This window comes from Mauremys reevesii, linkage group 10 (assembly GCF_016161935.1).
Source record: "Mauremys reevesii isolate NIE-2019 linkage group 10, ASM1616193v1, whole genome shotgun sequence".
Taxonomy (NCBI): Eukaryota; Metazoa; Chordata; order Testudines; family Geoemydidae; genus Mauremys; species Mauremys reevesii.
The window spans coordinates 8,718,721-8,724,770 of record NC_052632.1 but is presented as its reverse complement, the minus strand read 5'-3'; the positions used below and the strand labels follow the sequence as shown (position 1 = coordinate 8,724,770).

Sequence of the window (6,050 nt, the reverse complement as noted above, 5' to 3'; positions counted from 1 at the left end):
TGAAGAGAGTTGTGAAATGCTGATGAAATCCTAAAGAAGCAGAGTCTACACTCACCCCATTACACATGAAAAACATTTTCTCCAATGGTCTAAGCCACTTGTATTACCTGGCACATTTCCTACAGCAAACATAATTGTACTTGTTAATTAAGCATAAAATACCGCCTATTGCCCACTTGCTCAGCAGGACATTTACAAAAAATCCAAGGAGAGCTCACCGCTGAACTCAAAATCACAATCAGCATTCCACTTAAACCAAAAAGTGTGACATGGATCTGTGCTCTCTCCCCGCCCCCCAGGAAAGCAGCTACACAAGGCAGGGAATTTACTTATTAGAACAAAGGTTTTGCAGTGACTGCTGGCTAGTGTCGGTAGGGTGGCGAGGTGCAGGACTATTCCTCCACACAGCTCCCAGCCTGAACACTAGAGGAGGCAGGGAGAGGGGACACAAAACACTAACTTCTTTCCTTTCCCCACCCAACCTGCTTCCTCCCCAGGCAGCATGCTCCCTCCTAGCCCCCAGGGTGCCCCATGCTGCCCTTCCCACTACCATGCCCTCTTTCTCCCCTCCGGGACATGCCCTGCCCCATGCCCCCCACCTCCCCCTCCTTGCCCCCTGCTGCCCTTTCACCCTCCACCATGCTCCCCTTCCTCCTCTGCCACACCCCCCAAATCCCTCTCCTTGCCCCCTGCTGCCCTTCCCCCTCTGCCACCCCCCCAAATCCCTCTCCTTGCCCCCTGCTCCCCTTCCTCCTCTGCCACACCCCCCAAATCCCTCTCCTTGCCCCCTGCTGCCCTTCCCCCTCTGCCATGCCCCATATCCCCCTCCTTTCCCCCTGCTGCCCTTCCCCCTCTGCCACACCCCCCAAATCCCCCTCCTTGCCCCCTGCTGCCCTTTCACCCTCCACCATGCTCCCCTTCCTCCTCTGCCACACCCCCCAAATCCCTCTCCTTGCCCCCTGCTCCCCTTCCCCTCTGCCACACCCCCAAATCCCCTCCATGCCCCTGCTGCCCTTCCCCTCTGCCACACCCCCAAATCCCCCTCCTTGCCCCTGCTGCCCTTCCCCTCTGCCACACCCCCAAATCCCCTCCATGCCCCTGCTGCCCTTCCCCTCTGCCATGCCCCATATCCCCTCCTTGCCCCCTGCTCCTTCCCCTCTGCCACACCCCCAAATCCCTCTCCTTGCCCCTGCTGCCCTTCCCCTCCGCCATGCCCCTCCCCTCCAAGCCCCCAGCTGCCCTTCCCCCTCCATGCCCCTCTGCCCTGCTGCCCTTCCCGCTCCCTGCTGCCCCCCCCCCTCCGCAGGCCCAGGCCGCGTCACAGGGGGGAGGGACAGAGCTTCCCCGCGGGCCTCTCAGACTCGCCCCCCCCGCACTCCGAGGCCGGGGCGGGGCCAGCCCGCGCCCCTCACACCACAGGCTGCTGCGGGGCCTCCCTCGGCGGCCGGAGTCCCCGCGCTGCTGCTGCTGCTGCCGCCCCCGGCGGCCAGGGTCCGGCTTCGCCTCCCTACAAAGGGGCCGGCGGGGAGCAGTGTGCTAGAGGGTTTCCGTAGTGTAGTGGTTATCACGTTCGCCTCACACGCGAAAGGTCCCCGGTTCGACCCCGGGCGGAAACAGCCAGGCCGGATTTTGCTGCCTTCCTAGCGTTAGTTTTACCCAGGGACAGGAGGAGAGGGTTTGCTAGGGGAGAGCTAGTGCCGCTGCGCTTCACAGCCCGCCGGCCACGCTGGCTGTTCTCCTGCCTTTGCTCACTAAGGAAACCTACACCAGAGGGCGAACGGTAATCGCAGGATGGAAGACACAGGGTGAAAACCTGGCTCGAAACTCCCCCTGATTGCAATGGGCTCAGGATTTCATCCTTTCCCTTGGGTGTATTCCTGCTTGAGAGGCTGGGGACAGAGGACTTCTTAAAAGATAGAATTTAAAAATCTCTAATTAAAAAAAAATATGTTAAAATCCCTGCTGCATTTCCCCATGATGAAGAAAAACGAGAAGCTGCTCATTTCCCACAATCAGCTGGTGCTCAGCAGCACTGACTGGACAGTGAGGGCTTAATTAAGCAGCTGATATTTATTAAAATAATTGCATTGAGATGTGCTTTTTTTTAGTGGGTATGCAAATGAGATAGGGCCACCACAGCCCCGGGGTGAAGAGCCAGAAATGAAGGTGCCAGTCCTGCAAACTGCTCCAGGCAAATGGACCCTGCCATTGTCTGGGTTGGGGTGTGATTGTATAGAGCTCATTTTAGGATTGGGGCCTTGGAGAAGGAATTGCAGAGACAACCCCTCCCTCCACCCCCAATACAACATGGACATTATTTCAGTAAGCAGTGCTTTTTCTGTCTAGTTACGTAAAAACTGCCAGCATCCAAACACCTCCCCAGTATTACAGGTGTATCCATTTCATTTACACATAACAGATCAGATAATAAGAATGATCTATGCTGAAGCAGGAATTGGTGAGGTTACAGTTTGTGGGACCCACTACAATTGAGACCCAGAAAGCACATGGCCTTGACTATTGCCGAAGGGGCTGACATGAGTTGCTTCCTACTGAAGTGGCAGACCATGGATGGGGTTGCGAGTTACCCCTCCGCCTCTATATTGCTGCGGGACCTGCTGTCATTGATTTCATTTAATTTTACAACTGACTTCAGTGGAGGCAGGATTGGGCCCCAGGAGCAGTCTGAGCCATGGATTTCTAAGTGTGTCACACTGCTTTGGATAGAGTGAGACTCCAGGCAGGTGCTTGTCTCACTTGTGCTTAAGATCAACCTCTTCACCTTCTCTGTGGCAGACTCTGCATGTGCCTCTGCAGCCCTGTTAAATGTCCGGAACTAGCACCAAGGTCTGGCTGCACCAAAGAATCTCTAGCACAGGGTTTATTCTTATTCCATAAAAAGTTGCTAAAAACTTCATCCCAAAAAGGAAGAGGAATAATTGGGACGTCTTAAAGATATGGGTAGCCTTCATTTGCAATTTATGGTTGTGTCCAATCACTGCTAGAGGGCGATGAGACTACTTTTTCTGTGCTTAAATTATTTCACTACAGCCATGTAGTTATAGACAGTGATTTGCAAAATTCCTAGAAGGGGAGAAATCACCAGAAAAGTCTTGCAGCTACAGACCAAGGAGCATGTCATAGTCTATTTAGCAAATGACCATACAAAGTATAGAAAAATCAAAAGAGGAGAGGTGGAAAAATACATTCACTAGGTATGAAAAGTTACTTAACATTCAGAGCCAGGGAACAAATAGTTCTGTGGTGTGAGGTCAGGAGAGACAGGGAGCTTCTGTAGGTACCTAATTTCCTGCAGTATAATAATATTAATAATAAAGTATTAATATAGATACAGTAAATCATTTCAAATACTGTCAACAAGAAAAGATGCCAAGAAACTACTGGCATTGCATCTCACATCATCATTAAAGTAAAATCCAGAAAGCTCATCTCTCTAGGCCCCCTCTTCCTGGCCACTGCACGATTGCTTCCTGCAGTATATTTGCTATGTTTTGTATTAAATGTTTCAGGTAATTGGCATAGTAGAAGTAAGAGATGGGAAAATCCTATTAGACCACTGAAATCCATCCCCTTGTAAATGAAGGATGGTTTCCCTGGTAGAGGTGTAGCAGATATTAAACTGGTACTAGATTTTTAGACAAAAGGCCATGAAGCAGCAGCTACCATTCAGTAGCTAGGTTTACTTGGTCTTGTCACAGGACAGAGGGCTGGACTTGGTGACTTCTCGAGGTCTTTGACAGCTCTACATTTCTATGATTAGTACATTCCAACTTCATTTTTACTTCTGACAAAGCAAATCTGCAAAGCCTGAATTTGTTGACCTATTTTGGTCAGGGCCAAATCCTGACATCCTTATTCTCTGATTTGATTTAGTGTTTACTCAGGCAAAAATGTATTGAGCGAGAACTAAGGACGGAATGAGGACTAAGTAAGTGGGCAAGATTTGGCCCTGCTTGTTGGCAGGAGATGTAGAGGAGATGTGTGGCTGACTCAGCTCTTCAGGCTGCCGGGATGGGCAACAGAGAAGTATCTCTACCATCCTGGAAGAGGGTATAGGGCTGAGTGCAGTGGCAAATTAGCCACTGGGCCAACGGGGCCATGCCTAGGGGCTGCGACCTGTTGGGGCGCCCCGTGCACTGACCCTGTTCCCCAGCTGGAGCGCTGGGTGGGAAGAGCAGGGCAAGCCCCCGTGCCCCAACCCTGCTCCCCGGCAGCCAGAACGGGGCTGCACCCTGCACCACTTCCCAGCAGGAGTGCCAAGTGGGCAAAGCAGGGCAAGGCCCTGCACCTCAACCCCATTTCCCTGGCAGGAGTCAGGAGAGGGGCTGGGGCACTGCAGGCGGAAGGGGTGGGGAGGGGCCCCTACTTGCTCTGGTCCAGGGGCCCCACAAAACCCTAATCTGACCCTGGCTGTGTGCTTCCTGTCCCCATGCTTCTGAGGGATTGTCCGAAATGCAGTCAGTTCTTGCTAGCTTGTCCTTTTCTGGTGGCTGTGAAAGGTCTGTCATAGTTGAGAGCAACTGCACCTGTATTCCCCCTCTGTGCAATGGCACCTACTCTAGGCTCACAGTTCCTCCGCCATCACATCTCCCTACCTCCTGACCAGGGTTTTTCCAGGCTGCCCAGCTTCCTGCCCACACTGTGATATTCTCAGCAAGCCAGACTGCCCAAACAGGTCCGTGTCTGGGCTATGCTTTCTCTCTAGAGGTTCTGAACAGCATAACTGCCTGCAGTTATAAGTTACTACACAGCTCTTCATAACCAAGCACATTTATTTTTAAGGTGAAAGCATCAAAAAGAAAACATTAAAAATAATAAAAGAACTTACATGCCTGCTAAAAGGCTTACCAGAGGTAACCTCAATTCTAACCTCAGGCTCTGGTAGGTATCAGTCCTCCAAAACCCACAACTGGGTATTCCCAGTATTAATATTGTCTCAGATTCAAAACCAGAACCACCAGTTATACATCCTGGGCCTTTGATCTTGGTCTCATGTAACAGGTGAGCAGCTGACAATGGCAGAGCAAAGTTTCAAAAGGCTGGGTTTTTTATTTGCACACACCACCCTCGATATTCCTCAGGAAAACCATTTAACAATTTTTGGTCCAAAAGTCTGTTCGTGTCTGGCACATTGTTCAATACAGTCCTTTGAACCCCCAGGTCTCACCTCTGTCACCTCTGCCCATTCCAGAAGTTACATACAATCCTGGCCCATAGTAATACATAAATCATTGATTTAATACAATCGAGCCCAACGATACTTAAACTTAATTCAGTAAGGTCTTGCAAGGGTATGGCAGGAAATTGTATCTCTGTCACATGGTCCTAAAGATGCCGAGTAGTTTGCTGTAGCAATGCAAGGTCTGATGGACTTTGATGTAAATGTGTGTACAATCATGCACACACTGCACATACAGAATAAAACAGTTCAGGTAGGTCACTCTTCAGCTTTTTTTCAAGCTTGTGTAGAAAAATAATGGGTCTGACTCTGCACCACCTGCACTTTGAGTGGTCAATTTGGAGCCTGATCCAATGTGTGTTGATGTCCATGAAAGGACTCCTCCTGATTTCAGCAAACACTGGACCAAGCCATACACCTGTGCAAAGCGCTGCAGCAGGGAGAGGAGAACCAGACCCACTAGAAACAAAGGTTCGAGGTTAATTAAGGATACAGGGAGGAACAGTCATTTGGGTTCCCTTAGCTCTGTATTTCCACATTTTCTAAAATTACAAAAATCATGTTAAGAGCCAGTTATTATTTAGTTTTATTATTAAACGTAGTCCGGATGCAGGAACAGGAGCGGATCCCAAACGAACCCAATATCCGATTCAAGAACAGAATTAGAGCCTATGGAGAAGCAGAAGAAAGTTTTTCACAACAGCCAGGGATGGGGAGGGCTTGGTGTCCTACCGAGAGCCTTACACTCGGATTCCAAATGATTAATTTCTCAGCTGCCTCACTGTATGTCGGGACCCTTCCCAAAGGGATCAGGGTTTTGCCGGCTCAGCTCTTAACTCCACTTTACCCA

General features: G+C 50.5%; 1 non-coding gene across 1 annotated transcript; it reads left to right on the top strand.

The window, feature by feature from the left end:
- The first annotated feature begins 1,543 nt into the window (after positions 1-1,543).
- Positions 1,544-1,616, top strand: TRNAV-CAC. Its single transcript has one exon. It is a non-coding gene; the product is annotated as a tRNA-Val (tRNA).
- Positions 1,617-6,050: the final 4,434 nt, after the last annotated feature.